Source organism: Geotrypetes seraphini, chromosome 3 (assembly GCF_902459505.1).
Source record: "Geotrypetes seraphini chromosome 3, aGeoSer1.1, whole genome shotgun sequence".
Taxonomy (NCBI): domain Eukaryota; kingdom Metazoa; phylum Chordata; class Amphibia; order Gymnophiona; family Dermophiidae; genus Geotrypetes; species Geotrypetes seraphini.
This window is the reverse complement of record NC_047086.1, coordinates 156840449-156858536: the sequence shown is the minus strand read 5'-3', so window position 1 is coordinate 156858536 and position 18088 is coordinate 156840449. Positions and strand designations below refer to the sequence as shown.

The 18088-nt window shown below is 42.0% G+C and overlaps 1 protein-coding gene across 1 annotated transcript in view; it reads left to right on the top strand.

Annotated features, from left to right (window-relative positions):
- The window catches only part of CCDC28A (coiled-coil domain containing 28A), a 97667-nt gene that overhangs the window by 45142 nt on the left and 34437 nt on the right, over positions 1-18088 (top strand). The window lies entirely within an intron of this gene.

The following is an 18088-nucleotide window of genomic DNA, read 5'->3' as shown; positions in this document are numbered from 1 at the left end:
CTATTCCTTTAAGAGAGGGAAAAGACAGTAAGTTTTTGCATGTTTCTGACTAGATCCAATCTTTGAGAATTCCAGGAAAGAGGTACAAGGGAGGAATATATACCAAATTAAATCTTAAAAGTTAAACAGGAACATTTAAAGAGTATCCTGGAAAATATCGGAAGCCAGTAAAGTTTGGCCAATAACGGGGATACATGTTCAAATTTGCCTTTTTTGAAAATCAACCTAGCCGCGGTATTCTGAATTAACTGGAGCCTCTGCAGGCTATTCTTAGTTAGACTTTGATTGAATTACAGTAATCTAACCGAGAGAGGATAATAGATTGAACTAGAACAGAGAAATGCTGCTGATGCAAACAGGACCTGACTTTCCTCAACATGTAAAGGCTGAAGTAACATTTTTTTACTAGAGAGGTGATTTGTTCATTGAATGAGAGGGAAAATGCCCAAGATTTTGGAGGAAAAGTCAATTTGTAGAGAAATAACTGATGGCAAGGAAAAAGAAGAAGGGAGATGGTTCAATTGTGGACCGAGCTATTAGAGTTTAGTTTTGGCTTCATTTACCCCCTTCTTCTACAAAACCGTGCTAGCGGTTTTTAGTGCAGAGAGCCGCGCTGAATGGCCCGCGCTGCTCCCAACACTCACAGGAACTCAATGAGCGTCGGAAGCAGCGCGGGCCATTCAATGCGGCTCTCTGTGCTAACAACCACTAGCGCAGTTTCGTAGAAGAGGGGGTTAATTTCATTTGAATAGAGAGACCTCTAGCAGCAGTCTTGATATATTTTGGTAGTACGTACAGTGGGTCTTGTGGTAAATAAATTATTCTTAAAATTCAACAAACCATCCCAAGAAGTGAAATCCATTGTGGTGTCAGCAATATATCAAGGGTAAAACAAAAGAGGCTAAGTTCTACCCAAATAGTATAGATTAAAGAGCATAACCTCCAAAATTAAAAAAGAACCATTTTATTTTAAAATACCTATGGTCTTCCATATCATCTGCTTCGCTGAACAATGGATCTTGTAGTAATATGTCTTCAAATACATCAGCCTAGCCTCTTTTGTTTCTGCAGAGGTTACAATGGATTTCACTTTTTGAGAAATGTGTTGAAATTTTAGGAAAATCTCAGGCATAAAATTATCCCCCCTTTTATCAAACCGTAGTGCAGTTTTTAGCGTTGGCCACAGTGGTAACAGCTCTGACGCTTCTAGGAATTCTATGAGTGTCGGAGCTGTTACTGCAATGGCCTGTGCTAAAAACCTTGCTATGGTTTTGTAAAAAAAAAAAAAAAAAAAAGGGGGGGTATTTTTTAAAATGTATTATGAGACGAGGATTACATTGATTTACAGATTTCATGGAAAAATATCATTGTTGCCAAAATTAATATTTGATAAGTTCAGTGAGTTATGAAAAGTATAAATTAAACACATGAAATGGTAAAAAATAATAAGAGTGCTGGGACTATATGAACCTCAATGTAAACACTGTTAAAAGCAAAAAAAACAAAGACAAACAAAAACAAAAAAATTAAGCTCCTTTACCAAACCATGGTAGAGCTTCTTAATGTAAGCCGGCAAGGTAAATGCTCTGATGTTAATTTAATTCCTATGAGGGTCGGTACATTTACCTCGCCAGCCTGCGGTGAAAAGCTCTACCACGGTTTGATAAAAGCCAGCAATAGTGATCTTATGAAACAAAGAGAATGGCAATTCAGTCTGCTAGGAATAAGTAGGACTCTGGAATAGAGAATGACACGGGGACAAATTTTTCCCCATCCCTACAGAAACTCAATTTTTTCATCCCGTCCCTGCAAATTTTGTTGCTGTCCCTATCCTTGCCCCATTTCTGTAAGCTCAGCCTTAACCACACAAACCTCAAACACTTAGATTTTAAAGCAGTGGTCTCAAACTCAAACCCTTTGCAGGGCCACATTTTGGATTTGTAGGTACTTGGAGGGCCTCAGAAAAAAATAGTTAATGTCTTATTAAAGAAATGACAATTTTGCATGAGGTAAAACTCTTTATAGTTTATAAATCTTTCCTCTTAGCTAAGTCTTTAATAATAATATTGTAATTTATAGTTAGAGACATATGATCAAGAAACTGTTTTATTTTACTTTTGTGATTATGATAAACATATCAAGGGCCTCAAAATAGTACCTGGCGGGACGCATGTGGCCTCTGGGCCATGAGTTTGAGACCACTGCTTTAAAGTGTTTGAGGCTTAAGGACAGAGGATGCAGGAATGGGGCACGTACAGGAAAAGAAATCACTGGGATGGGATGGAACAATGTGTTCCTACAGGGACAGGGAAAAATTTGTCCCTGTGTTATTCTCTACTCTGGAACTCTACTGATCTCCAGGTTTTTATTTTTGCCTCATATAATATCTTTCTGGGTAGTAGGTTCTCCTTCAGTAAAACCTTGGTTTACGAGCATAATTCGTTCCGAAACCATGCTTTGTAATCCAAAACACTGGTATATCAAAGCGAATTTCCCCATACAAAATAACGGAAACTCAGACGATTCGTTCCACAACCCAAAAACTTTAATACAAAATACTGTATGTACTTGTATTGCAAGACCTCACTTGTTTAGAACAGTCACTACACTCCCGCAGCGTCAGAGATAAGAACCATTGGCTCAGTTGTGATGATGTGATGCGTATATACTGTATGTATTTGTATTGCAAGACATTGCTTGTATCAAGTTAATAAAATGTTTTGCTTGTCTTGCAAAACACTTGCATACAATCCAAGGTTTAACTGTATATTCTTTCTATAGTGTTCAGTGGCAATGTCTAATTGCACAGCTGAGACCTTGGGACATACTCAGCCAGTCTGGTTTTCAGGATACCCCTGATGAATATGCATGCAATAATTTTTCATGCTGTGCCTCCATTGAATGCAAATCTCTCATGCATATTAATTGTTGATATTTTGAAAACCAGACTGGCTCGGTGTGTCCCAAGGACTGGGTTGAGAGCCCCTGACTTAGATGAACAGTTTGCTTTGTCATTCTGGTTGACTCACAAGATTATAAATTCATGTTTACTAAAGTAAAACCCATAATTAAATGAGCATAGAATACTCAGAGTAATGCTGTAAGATTCACATCTAAGACTGATGCAGCACACCCATGATAATTGCATGTGGTTAGTACAACCCAGGCTGTGGTATTTCTTCTTGTCTCCTTAACTTTTGTTCATTAAATATTTCAGCCAAACATAACTATTTTCCTATGCACAGGTCTCACGGTGAGTTATGCAATCTATATTGAAGGCAACTAACTGCCTTGCAAACAGAACTCACAAAGGAAGGGAGTATGATATCTAGAAAACCTAGCAATAAGCAAGATTTTATTTTAAAATGTTTAAAACTGATTTTCAAACAGCTCTACCATTATGAAATTTTCAGGGGGCAGTGACACGGCTTATTTATCTGTCTTCACTTTCTAATGTGCTCTAAATTAGGGGTTTTCCCCCTGTAATTGATCAACCTTTGGAATGAGAACAGGATTTATCCAGCTCCAACTATATCTTTGTATGTTTAAGGTAAAATTAATCTCATTAGCATCATGCTGGTTATCTTGTGGTTCCATGTTCATCACCAACTACTGAGGTTCAAACAAGGCAGTTAATGTTGCTCAGTTAGCTGGACTTATTCAAACTTGGGACATTAGTCATTAAAGTAGTAAACTGGGCCAATCAGACTTCTGTTTTTTAAAATAGTGTCTCAGACTGACATGACAGACTGGGAATTATACAACCAAAAACAGTGCTTTTGAATTGTTCAGATTCCATGACAGCTGTAAATACAATGCCTTCATTCAGCGTCTATGACTGTGAAATCCTCTAGGCTCCTTGCATTAGTAAGTGGGGCAGATTCTATAAACAGGTGTATCGATTGTAGGCTGCAGTAGGCGTTCTATCACTGTCTGGCAGCCAATCAGAAAGCAAGTTTAACACCCCCCCAAGGCAGGCCGCCTATACTATAGATGTTTGTCGTGGGTGCAGGGAGACTCCTAGGGACATTTAAGCTCACCCAAGGTTGGACGTGGTTTTGCCAAGAAGTGGCCTTAGGTGAGCTTAAGCAGCCCTAAGTTCTCCCTAGGGCCGCAACAGATGCTTGAAATGTAAGCCAGCATAATTCTGGCCTACATTTCAAAACCTAAAGGTAGATGCACAGTTCAGCTGATCATAGCAAGGAAATCCCTGACCAGCTGAGCTGGCAGGCCTCCCTGAAGCCACAGCTTTGGGGAGACCTGCCAGCTCAGCTGATTGATAGGAAAATACCCCTGTTATGATCAGCTGAGTAGCTTCAGCAGGGGACCTCCAACATGTACCCCCAAAATCGGCATAAGGGATGCCAACTCCCTCCTGCCACCAGCCCACAATTTCCTCCCCCCCCCCCCCCCCCCGGAAAGTAGCTCAGCAGGATGGATGTCCATTTCCTCCTGCTGGCACAATATCTGCCCCATTCAAATAAAAAAGAATAAGCCCCTCCCCCTGCCAAAGACAGCCCTCCCCCCCGACAACCCCCAATGAATGCCCATTCCCTTTTGCCAAGCTGACCTCCCATGTGAGAAAAAAATGGTAGGAGGAATGCCTACTCCTTCCTGCCATGCTGACCGTCCCCTCTCGCAGCAGCTGGCCACTGAGGAAGGCTTCTCCACAGAAGGTGAAACACAGATCGTATTGGGTCCACAAAATTCACAAGACTTGGACTTTTTATAAGGCTTGGTTTTGCAGATATGATATGATATGATATGATTTTATGTTATTTTTGCTTATAATAAAATTGTATTTGTTCCTTAAGGTTGATGTGTTCAGTCCCTTCCCCACTCCTTCTTTGGTTTATCTAGTTTGTTTGTGGGGGGTTTCCTTCCTTTTGGATTATTTTCTTCCTGACACTTGGCATCTCTTCTCTACTACTATTTTTCCTATTTTGGGGAAAATCTTGTCTGCAGTGATTATTTTTAAAACTGACCCAAGGTGAATGTCGATAATTCTGGATCTGATAGGAGACTTATTTCCTTTCATAAGTGTAAATAACTGCTCGCACCGCTGTACTTCCAAACATGGAAATAATTTCATATGTGAATTTTCAAGTGTTTTCAACAGTGGCTGGCAAATATTTGGAAAATTCAAGCAAGCCAACTTCACTGTATTTTGTCTTCAAATCTGAATTGCACTGGATCTCAATTACTTCCATTTGCATATGATTAAGTACTGATTCTAAATTTATTAAGAAAATTTAAGAAAACTTTGCGTTCCAAAGATTTAAAATTTTCAAATCTTGTTTCAAACTCATTTCTAAGTCTTAAAATTTTTTCTGCATATTTTGATATGATGATTTGTTTATGTTGCGTTAAATCTTAATTTTTCAACTGCTTTTCCCAAAGAACTAGCTTACATTGGAATGCTTTAACTTGATCACACATGTTTGTAATGATCTGATCTTTTCTTTGCAGTTTTAAATTTAAATTGTTTAAGTGTCTTGATTTTTAGTTATTAAAAATTGACATATTTCTTCTTTTAAGTCCCAGAATTGTTTAAGGACCTTGGAGCAGGATAAAGTAGGACAAACCGGAATATTTGTCGCCGATTTAATCCTCGAGATCTTATAAAATTGATAATTTTTTTAACAAATGTCAACACATTTTCCATGTTTATTACCTTTGTGCATAATACTTCTTGATGTATAATGCAATGAGTATGATGAATCTTGGATCCGTCACAAGTTTCATTTTGGTTTTTGTGCAGTAATGCCACAAAACCGTTGGTTTTTCCGGCCATTGAAGGAGCTCCATCTGTAGGTACAGAAGTTAGTTTTGACAAATTGCATTTTTGTAGAAGTTCATAAATACAATTAAATATATCTTGTCCCATTGTAGTGCCTTGCATCGGTACTAGTTCTAATAATTCTTCAAAAATGTTGAAATTTGTGTCGCAAGCATGAAAAAACACAGCTAATTGAGCTACACCCCCAATGTCCATACTCTTGTCACATGCAATGGAAAAAGCTTCAAAGCTAGATGATTTTGCTTTGATCTGATCACTTAAATTGCCGGCCAAATCAGTAATTCTTTCTGCAACTGTATTTTGAGACAAAGAGAATGTTTGAAAAGCCTTCACACTTTCCGGACAAACAATTTCTGCAGCTTTAATTAGACATTCCTTGATGAAATCACATTTGGTAAAAAGTTCCGAGTGTTTAGCTATCAATGCCGACAAGGCGTAGCTTGCATGCACCATCGCTTCATTTTCTTGTGATACTTTAGTAAACATGAACTGTTGTTTTTTTCAGTCCCAACTTGAGCTCTTTCAACTTTTTTTGTCTCATTAATCCTTCGTAATTCTCATATTTTGATGTATGCTGTTCATAGTGCCATTTAATGTTATATAACTTTGGCACACTAATAGCATTATTACATACTAGTGTTTAAGCCTGTTACATTAACGGGTGCTAGTAAAGTCTCATTCCCTCACATGTCCCCTATTTTCAGCTCCAACTCCAAACCCATTTTTACCCCCCTCCCCAGCCCCCTTCTCCCATCTTTTCTCTTTCAGCCCCAGCCCCTTTTTCTCACCAGCAGCATTTCCCTCCCCCCTCCACTTCCCTGTGCAGTAGCAGCAGAAGCATACCCTCCCCCTCCATTTTCCTGTGCAGCAGCACCTCTTCCAAGTTTCCAAGTTTCCAAGTTTATTGGTTTTTAATATCCCGATCATAAAATGAATATCTGACCGGTTTACAATTATAAATAAAGAAAATTATTTAAAAAAAATAAATAAATAAAACAAAACATGATTTAATATAGAATAGAGAGAGATAAAAAAAGAGTGTAAAAGAGTAGATAGAATGAACATGTATGACATTTACAGACAAACTAGAAAGTGAGGAAAGATGGGGAGGTGGGAAAAAGTTACATAATTAAAGAAGAAAAAAGGATATAGAGGGGAAAGGGGATGGCACATAAGGGGTGGGGGCGTAATAAAGAAGAAGGTGGACTGTTTAAAAAAAAAAAAAAAAAAGGATGATTTTAAGATTAGGGTTTGTCGTATGCATCTTGAAAAAGAAAAGTTTTGAGATTGCTTTTAAATTTTGGTAGTTGTAATTCATCACGAAGATATTGAGGGAGAGAGTTCCATAAGGTGGGTGCTGTTATTGCGAAATTAGTTTTTCTAGTGTAATAGGATTCTTTTAAGGATGGTATATATAGAAGTTTTTGATCAGTAGATCTTAAAGAGCGAGGTGAACTTTGGGGTATTAATAATTTATCAAGAAATGAAGGTAAGTGAGAGTTTTTAATTTTGAAAGAGAGGAGAATAATTTTATAAGTTATACGGTGAGTGATAGGAAGCCAGTGAGCCTCTTTAAGGAGCGGAGTGACGTGTTCGAATTTGCCGTGCTCCCCCTGTCCCTCTTCCCTGCTCCCCCGGTCCAGCAGCACCTCTTTCCTGCTCCCATGGTCCAGTAGCAACTCTTCCCTACTCCCCCTCACTGCCTTCCAGACTTTGTTCCACCCCCACCCTCCAAAGCAAGCTTGCCTGCCTGCCATCCCCCTGTGCAGTAGAACTCTCTCCCCCCCCCCCCACCAGCAGCACCTGTTCTCTACTCCCCCTGTCCAGCAACACCTCTTCCCTGCTCCCCTGGTCCCTCTTCCCTGCTCAACCGGTCCAGCAGCACCTCATCCCTGCTCCCCCTCACTGCCTTCCATACTTTGTCCCTCCTGCACCCTCCGAAGCCAACCAGCCTGCCAGCCATCCCCCTGTGCAGTAGAACCCTCTCTCCCCGCCACTATCGCTGCTGTGCAGCCGATGCCCACTGACCCTTCCACTGCGAGACGACCACCAAACCTACTGGCTCCAGCAGCGGCCGCATTACACTGAAGACGCTGCTTCACGGCCTTCCCATGCTCTGATTTCCTCTGCCGGCGTCTTTGATGATGTCATCAGAGATGCGGTGGAGGAAATCAGAGCATGGGAAGGCTGCAAAGCAGCGTCTTTAGTGTGATGCGGCCGTTGCTGGAGCCGGGAGGTTTGTGCGTCTCGCAGTGAGAGGGTCAATGGGGGTTCATGTGCGCCGGGAAAGGGTGCATGGGGAAGGAGGGGGTGACGACGGCGGCAAACTTACAGTGAGGGAGGGAGGGAGTAGAAGCGCGCATGCGCACTCTTGCCGGCAGGGACCTACAGGTTCATGGAAAACAGAACACGCATGTAAGAGTGCGCATGCGCACTTAGGGTTTTATTATATTAGATGAAGCAAATTATTTTATATTTTACTTCACTCCAATTCCCATTTTTCTTGAAAATTTTGATGTTCATCAGCAATTTTTCATGTAGTTTTACTACCACTTGGTTTCGATAAAGACGTGGAGGGGCATAATCGAAAGGGACGTCTAAGTCCGTTTATGTCCATCTCGCAAGTTGTCCAAAGTAAAAAACAGCTTAAGACACATTTTCGTAAAATACATCCAACTTTTATTCGTTTCGAAAATCGTCTAATTATACGTCCTGCCGATCTGATCGTCCAAGCCGCTAAATCGTCCATCGTTATACCACATTTTCATCCAACTCTCCGTCCAGTCCAAAACGCCTAGAACAAGCCCTATTTGGACATGGGAGGGGTCTGCAAAGTGATGGACTGAACACCCAGACATGGCACCTAAATAGTGGGGTACCTTACAGGGCACTGCTGTGAACTTCACAAAAAGGGTGCCATGTCTTCTCCTCACTACAGCTCCCTTATAGGTCATGGTGAGCCCCCCAAACCACCTCCAGAATCCCCTAGACTCACTTATCTACCACCTCAATAGCTCTTATGGCTGCAGGAGCCACTTATATGCCAGTAAAAAAGGGTTTTGGGGGTGTATAGGTGAGTGCACATGTTTCAATATCAATACAATGATTACAGGGGCTTATGGGAATGGGTCCTCCTCTCTATGGGTCCCTAACCCACCCCCACTTAAGCTGCCTCTGTGATAGACGACTAGGTTTTCCTATGCCATGCGGCCAGGTGATGATGGTCTGGAGGCTTAAATTTAAAGATGTGATTAATATTTTTATGTGGGGGAGTCGGTTATCATTGGGGTAGTGTGTGGGGGTCTGTATTATGTGTTTTCAGTGCTTATCTGGTGAGTATAGGTGGGTTTTTGTGACTTAGACCATGTTTTACATGGTCTAAGTCACAACGTCCAAGTTCCGTCGATCGTGATACATGCTGTACGACTAAGTCTAAGCCAGCCTACATCCCGCCCAATTCCTGCCCTCAACACTCCTCCCGAAACGCCCCGTTTAGCTTTGGTCGTTCAGCAGCACTATGAAGGCCTTGGACGTTTTTGAGAAATGTTCGTCCAAGTGCCGACTTAGGCCGGTTTTTGGACGTATTTCTCTTTCGATTATGAGCCCCATACTAAATACAAAGAGCTGAAATAAATGAGTAATCGTTAACACAAAAAAATTAAACATTTCAATAAAAATCAATATATTTCCTTAAATATTAACTTACCAGACACAGAATAATTGCACAAATTAATAAGTGTAATGTAAATAAACCTATACTTGTATTTTTATTATACTCCGAAAGCAAAATATTTCCTGTTAGGTGCACCAAGCAAGTCAATACAAGACTAATTGCGTGGTAGGTATTATTATTGGCTGATTCACTGCTAGTATTAGTGGGGGGAAATGGTGCATTATGACTAGAGGCGCAAACTTGTCTTAGGTACCAAACTTGTCTTAGGTACCAAACTTGTCTTAGGTACCAAAGGCATTGTAGTACTTAATAAGAATAAGCAACTGGTTATACTCATACGTTGTATTGTTGTTTTTAACTGGCTTAGATAGGCGACTGGCGCTGATGGATTATGGGATAAATTTTGCAACTCTAGTTATGACTTATTGGATTACCGGTACATTGGTTGGGCCGCAATTTTGACCTGCTTACAGTTAAAGGAAAGATTTATAAACTATAAAGAGCTTTACCTCATGCAAAATTGTCATTTCTTTAATAAGACATTAACTATTTTTTCTGCGGCCCTCCAAGTACCTACAAATCCAAAATGTGGCCCAGCAAATGGTTTGAGTTTGAGACCACTGCTTTAGAATATAGTAGCTCTACTGATAAACATTTATAAATAGAAAATGTAAAAATAAAGGTAATCTTTTTATTGGACTAAATTTAATACATTTTTTACTAACTTGTAGAGACCAAAATCCCCTTCCTCAGCCAGTGACATACCAAAGCCCCCCTCTTCTGATCCTTTTTTATATGGGGGGAGGGAATTTGAACAGCCCTGGGTGTCACATACCCTAGGTATGCCTATGCAGTATATCAAATACCATCCCCTTTCTTCTCATATAACTGCACTGCCACCTAGTATTCAAACTTAATATTGCTTGCATTTCTGCAAGAATTTATATGTGAAAAGGTACTTTATTTTGACAGACAGTACCGAGCAGCAGCGCCAAATCGCGCTCCTGCTCATGTCGCTCAGGGGCTGAAGGAACTCACGGCAGCCGGTTAGCAGCAGGACAGGAACTTGGAAAGTTCGCTCCTGCCCGCTGCACCTCCTCTGCAGATCATCAAGATGAGGTACCGTATGAGGCTAGGGCAAGGAGGGAGTCAGGGGCAGAACCTGGCAGCGGCCTTAAAAAATTCTGGGAGGGGGCACTGACCCAAATATAAACAGGGACCCCCATTTTTGGGCCAAAAATCCCAGTTTATATTCGAGTATATATGGTAATTCCTAACATTCTATTTGCTTCTAAACCGCTGCCTCACGTTGAGCTGAGTGTTTCAACGTATCATCAACAATGACACTTAGATCCTTTTCTGGGGCAGTGACTCCTAACGTGAAACCCTGCATCACGTAGCTGTAGTTTGGGTTCCTCTTTCCCACATTCACATTAAACATCATCCGCTCTTTGCAAAGCGGAGTACAGCATAACTTTCTGTACACAATAAAATTAACAAACAACATTACAAGCATCATACAATAAAAACAAAATCTGCACAATCATAAAAACAAAAGAAAAAGAAAACATAACAATATCATCTCAACATCAGTCTTTCTTTACAGAAACTTGCAACATTAGTCACATTAGGAAAGTAGCTCTGCCACCTCCCCCTATTCAGCTCATATACTTAATAATGTAGAACAAGTGGTGCTACAGTATTGGTAATGAATATGACTATGATGCAGCCAAAATAATAAAATCACTCTTTGGACTGTTGGCATGCTATTCTGGTATTGTGTTCTAAAATTGCCTCATATATAATTGCCTAGATATGATTGCCATATTGGCAAATTGCCAGCTGCAGTGTTTGTCATACCAATGTTCAATCATGAAGGAGTGGAATCTGAACAGAGTGGTAAGCGCAGGTCTGGCTCCGCCTTATTGCACACACTGGGTGAGCAATACAGGTTTTTATGTGCCATCATATACTGTGTTACTCTATTTTAGGGATTTAATTAGTGGACATGCATTGCCTTATAGTAGGGAGAACGAGAGGGCACTCTCTAAAGTTGAAAGAGGATAGATTTCGTACAAACGTAAGGAAGTTCTTCTTCACCCAGAGAGTCTGTCATAGGGGAAAACACCCTCCAGGAATTCAAGACAAAGTTAGACAAATTCCTGCTGAACAAGGACGTACGCTGGTAGGGCTACTCTCAGGGTGCTGATCTTTGACCAGAGGGCCGCTGTGTGAGTGGACTGCTGTGCATGATGGACCACTGGTCTGACCCAACAGTGGCAATTCTTATGTTGTTATGCCTTATCTTGTAAGGAAATAAATTCTACGTAAAAACAATCACATTATATTATATATATGCTACAATATATTAGAAACGAAAAAGATCTCACATTGTTCAAAAAATCTTATCTTTTTAAAGATGCTTTTAATATCTAAACTTTTTAAGAAAGGTTTCAAAATGTGCTATAGTTTAACCACCCCCCCTCCCTCTTGTTTTTTCCCTTTTTCTACCAAGATGAAAATTGTAACTTTTCCACTTTCCCTCCTGACTCATGTTTGTATTTTATGCAAGAATATTGTCAACATGTTAGTTTCTTTGTATTATACTCTATTTTTAATTTTGTTCATCGCTTAGTAATCCTAATAAGCGATTCATCAAATATATTAATAAACTTGAAACTTGATTATATACTTATACCAGGCTTTATTTTGCTAGACTGATAATACATTAAAAAAGAATGGTAAAGGGGTTGATGCAAATACAGCATCACATATTGCTTACATAAAGGAGCATTTTCAAACGAATAAGTCAGAACTGGGTTGTTAGTTTATTTATTATTTATAAACTGACATACACAACTGTAAATTACATATAAAATACATACACAATCAACAATAAATACTCGCAGAGCAAGAAATGCTAACAATAAACTACATAGGCGACCCGCACCTTATTATCATCTTCTTTTCATTAATAACATACCCCCTCTTCTACAAAACGGCGCTAGCAGTTTCTAGTGTGGGGAGCCACACTGAATGGCCTGCGCTGCTCCTGATGCTCATAGAGTTCCTATGAGCGTCGGGAGCAGAGCAGGCCATTCAGAGTGGCTCTCTGTGCTAGAAATTGCTAGCGCAGTTTCGCAAAAGAGGGGAATAATCTCATACTCTGGCATTCGTCTAGCAAAAAAGATGCCATTTCAGCAGTTTTTTTTAAAGATCTGTATATTCTGATGCCGTCAAATATACTCAGGGAGATTGTTCCATTCCCTATACTATCCCTAGACATTGTCAGCTTCAGCTCTTTCACAGATGGAATGTGCAGCTCTAATTGTTCTTAAAATTGAAGTAGGCGAGGTGGAACACGAGGCAGAATGCTCTCAAAGAGATGTTTAGCAGCCAGGTTGTGCAAGCACATGTAAATGCTTAGTATTAGCTTGAAGCAAATCCTGTCCATCAGCTTTAACCAATACAAACTCGCATAGCATTCTGTTACGTGTTCTCTTCTCCCCAACCTAAACAGGACTAATTTAAACAAATGGGCTGACAAATAAGATCTAAGTCCATTTATCAGATGAAGTTGGAAAAAAACATTCTCTGTACTACTGCCCGCCTTAAATGTGAGCCCTGAATCGACAAGAATGCCCATATATTTCACCTCCTGCCCTGAGGTCTCACCCAGAAAATGTATAACAACTGGGACATCAGAGCCAAGTGACCTCCCAATGAACATCACCCTTGTTTTCTGGATGCTTAACTTAAGCCTGTTGCAGTCCATCCACTTCTTAATTACAGCTACAACTCATCCATTTTGTAGCCATTTTTGAATAGGAAAAATGTTGGTGTTTCCTGTTTGAAAATATGTGAGCCGGATATTCTTGCTCTGAAAAATTATAAAATGAACAGCCATTTTCCAACATGAAATGTCCAGAATATGAACAAAAAAAAAGCAGGCACAAAAATGTCTGTCTGGCATCATTTGTACAAAAATGGCCACATACATGTCCTTACAGAGAGCAGAGAGGCAGTCTAGTGGTAAAGGCAGTGAACTTTAAACAACAAAACCCAGGTACTAATACCACCTTAATTCCTTTATATGTTATTGTAAGCTTTCCAGGAATAGATTTTAAAAAACTATTGTAACTAAAGGTCCAGCCATGTATGTGGAACATAAGAATTGCCGCTGCTGGGTCAGACCAGTGGTCCATCATACCCAGCAGTCCACTTACCTATTCATATTCATCAGATTCTGGTGCTGTTATCCTTCCGCAGGTCATTGAAGGCTTATTTTGTCCAGAAAGTTTTTGGGAATGGAGATCTGATCAATTGAGCTATTCAATCGTTAGTTAAAAAGTCCCTGCTTGTTTCCCTTCCACCAGCTACAGATGTTCCTTGCTGCTTTTAGACTAACTGATGTTCACAGGGACAGTGATGAGTAAGAGGGGGAGAGGTTTAAGCCTCTGAAGTTTGAGACTTCCTATAAAGTCCTGACAGGTAGACAGAAATAACCCACTGGTCCCATAATAAAGTGTGGATTTACAAGAAAGAAGATTAGCAAAGATAAGAACCTAATCTTTCGTTCTTTTCCCATGCACCATTTCTCCCTGCCCTCCACCCTATGTCCAACATTTCTCCCTCTCTGTTTTCCATGCATGTCTCCCTCCCCTCCACCATATGCAAGATTTCTTCCTCTCACCCCTTTCTACTTTTATTGCATCTCTCCCTTCCTTTCCTCCACCCCATGTTCAACAATTCTTCCTCTTTCCTCTCCCCCCCCAATATTGAGTAATCTGCAGACTGTGGCCTGCACCTGAACCACCTTCTCAGGGCGGCCCGCTGGAGAATCCAGAAAATACTCAGTCAGAAGACAGAGAAACACCAGTTTGTAGCCATCCCAGGGAACCTCTGCAGCACGAGGGCAAAAACCACAAAATTACATGAAAAAAAACCCACGAGCAGAAAAGATAAGCTCCTACAGCCTGGCTTGTAAGAAGAATGGGACAGTGATGAGATAAGCAGGAGAGGGGTTAAAGCCTCTGAAGTTTGAAGCTTCCTACAAAGTCCTGGTGGATAGACGGAAATAACCCACTGGGATTATACAAGAAACGTTGCACTTGATAATGAAGGGGAGGAAGAGAGATGCTGCATGGAGGGGAATACAGAGGTTTGACCCAGGGCACAAGGCAGGGAGGGAGAGGGAGAGATTGTAGACAGTGGGAATGAAAGAGAAATGTTGTATATGGCAGTGGATGGAAGATGGATGGTGAGCATGGAGAAAGAAGAAAACATCAAATGGGTAGGAGACCCTGGAGAGCGAGTTAAATGAAGACAAACAGAAACCAGAGCCTGAGACCAACACGATTTGAATAATAAAATGACCAGACAACAAAAGGTACAAAAAATAATTTTAAAAGTGCTTTGTGATTACAATATGTCAGATTTGAAATGTTTATTCTGCCAGACTAGACAGCGAGTGTGATCTAGGACCTAACAGAGAGAGGAAAAGTCTTTTTTGTTTACACCACAGCACCAGCATGGAGTTGGAGAGGGCAAAGGGGGGTGGGGGTGGGTGAAAAGGCTACAAAAATAAACCTGCCAGGCTGTTTGAAAAAAATTATTGATATTTGCATGGAGGTTTGAGGGATGGTGGTGGACTGGGCTAGGGGCCTTAGCGTGGCTCATCTCTCAAAGAGAGGGGGACCCCAGGAAAGAGGGGGCAGGAAAGAAACAGGTGGAGACTCTGCACTGTGTGCTTGGGGGGGGGGGGACAGGAGAAGGGGCAGGTAATCACTCTGTGCTGCAGCCTGTGCCCAAGTAGTTTTTACATCCCCACTTCTCTTGTGCCCTGTGCGACTTCACTGCTTGCCCATACTTTGGTACAACCCTGTCCATAAGCCATTAAGGTGGACTTGAGAAAATCCACTGAATAATTCTAAGATAAGCAGCATAAAATCTGTTTTATTTTTTTAGGGTCTTGCTAAGTGCTTGGATGTGGATTAACCACTGACCTTGAGTCTGTCCTAGAGAGCTGCACGGGAACGGGGACGACGGGAATCCCGCGGGTTCCCCCTTCGGGTCACGGGGATCCCGTGGGGACGCCCCCTAGGGTCGCGGGGATCCCGTGGGGAAGCCTCCGAGGGTCACGGGGTTCCTGCGGGGCTGGATGTATTCAGCCGCGAGGCTCGTCTCCCTACCTGCCCTCAGCCCTGCCGCACACAGCCGAACGGAAGTCTTCCTGATGTCAGCGCTGACATCGTGAAGACTTCCGTTCGGCTGTGTGCTGCGGCAGGGCAGGCAGGGAAAAGGCAGTGGTACAAGGCGGGGGGAGGTCCGCCCCAGGTGCAGCACAGCCAGCCAGGTCCCCCGATCCACCGACAACAGGCCCGGCCGACAAACCTCCCTGCCCTGTAGCCGCGAATCTAAATTACTTTCTTACAGCAGCTTCAATACTCCAGCTGCTGTAAGAAGGTAATTTAGATTCGCGGCTACAGGGCAGGGAGGTTTGTTGGACCGGGCCTGTTCTGTTGTCAGTCGGGCGGGTAAGCGCCACAAAGGTAAGGGGCAGGGAGGGAGAAAGGGAGGAAAGGTGGAATGGAGAGGAAAAGGCGCTTAAGGTAAAACTGAGGGGGGAGAAGGATGCTGAAAGCACTGGGGAAGACAAAGAGGTGGAGAAGAACGCTGAAAGGACATGGGGAAGACGGGGGGGGGGGGGAGAAGGACGCTGAAAGGACATGGGGAAGACAGAGGGGGAGAAGGACACTGAAAGCACATGGGGAAGACAGAGGGAGGAGAAGGACGCTGACAGGACATGGGGAAGATGGGGGGGGGGGAGAAGGACGCTGAAAGGAAATGGGGAAGAGAGAGTGGGGAGAAGACGCTGGCAGGGAAGAAGACAGAGATGCCAGACTATGAGGGGAGCGGAGGGAAGAAGATGGGTGCCAGACCAATTTGGAAGGGGGGAGAAAGGGAGGCACAGTAACAGAGCAAATGGAAGATGCAGAGAGAAGAGAGACAGTGGATGGAAGGAATTGAATGAGAACATGAGGAAAGCAGAAACCAGGCAACAAAGGTAGGAAAAAAAATTATATTTCTTTTTTTTCTTGCTTTAGGATAAAGTAGTATATTAGTTGTGTTGATAAAAATTTATAAACATTAGAGGCTCTGGTAGAAACCCGTTTACAAAGTATGTATTCTTCCCAATTAATATTTCCAAATTAATAAAATCTTTTTGCTTATTTGTAAATGGGTTTCTACCAGAGCCTTTAATTCAGTAGCATAATTAAAGAAAAAAACTACACGACGGCCTCCTAGCCACCCAAGCTGCAAGGCTGGATAACCAGATCTCCAACCTTCTGATGACCACTCCAGACTATAGGACGTTCAGAAAAGAAATAAAAACCACACTTTTCAAGAAATTCCTGAAACAGCATTAACATCACGACCTCTTAGTAACTCTAAAACCGACATCTGATCTACCCATTACTGCACTAACAACAACAAAAGAACCTCCACTATGACCAACTATTAATTCTCTTACAAACCACCTCACCCTCAACAACCCGTTTATGTTTATAAAATCTACAATCAATATAACTTTGTATTTCTAAATTAACCTTTTGTAATCCGCCTTGAACCGCAAGGTAATGGCGGAATAGAAATCCCTAATGTAATGTAATGTAATGTAATTCTGTAGTTTATAGGGACGGGTGGGGACAGAGGGGATTCCTCGCGGGGACAGGTGGGGACGGAGGGATTCCTCGTGGGGACGGGTGGGATTTCTGTCCCCGCGCAACTCTCTAGTCTGTCCTACTATGATCATGCTTATGTTCTTAAGTTAATAACAGTGGTGGTGGGGCAGAGGTACAAGACTGAATGTACATATGGGGCCCTAATCAATAACTATTATTTCTATAGTGCTATCATGTGCATGCAGCACTGTACAATGTGCATGCAACAGATGGTCCCAGCTAAGAAGAGCTTACAATCTAATTATGACAGACACACAGAGAGGACTAAAAGGTGGTATACTTCCCCCCTCCCAATTCGCGGTTTTAGGACTCGCAATTTTGATTATTCGTGATTTCCTAAAACCAGAATCACCCCCACCTCCCTCCTGCATCTTACCTGGTGGTCTAGCGGTCTTTCGGGGCAGGAGCAATTTTCCTACGCTCCTGCCCCTTGCTGATCCGTCCAAAATGGCTGCCCTGAGTTCCTGTTGAAACTACAGGAACTCACGGCAGCCATTTTGGATGAGTGTTTGCTCCTGCCTCAAAAGACTGCTAGACCACCAGGTGAGGTCCGGGAAGGCAGGGGTGGGTCAGAGTCAGCCCAAAAGTTATTTGCGGGCCAACTCTGCCCCTAACCCCCCTGAATATCCAGGGAGGAGTGTAGTTCTAGTTCTGCCTACCTCCCCAAACACATTGTTCTCCCATTCCTGTAAGTTCAGCCTTAAACGCACAAGCCTCAAACGCTTATGATTTTAAAGTGTTTGAGGCTTGTGCAGATTGAGGACAGAGTTTGCTGGAATGGGGCAGGAAAAAAACTCGCCAGGACAGAACGGGAAAAAGAGTTCCCGCGGGGTCGGGGAAAAACTTGTCCCCGTTTCAATTCTCTAATCG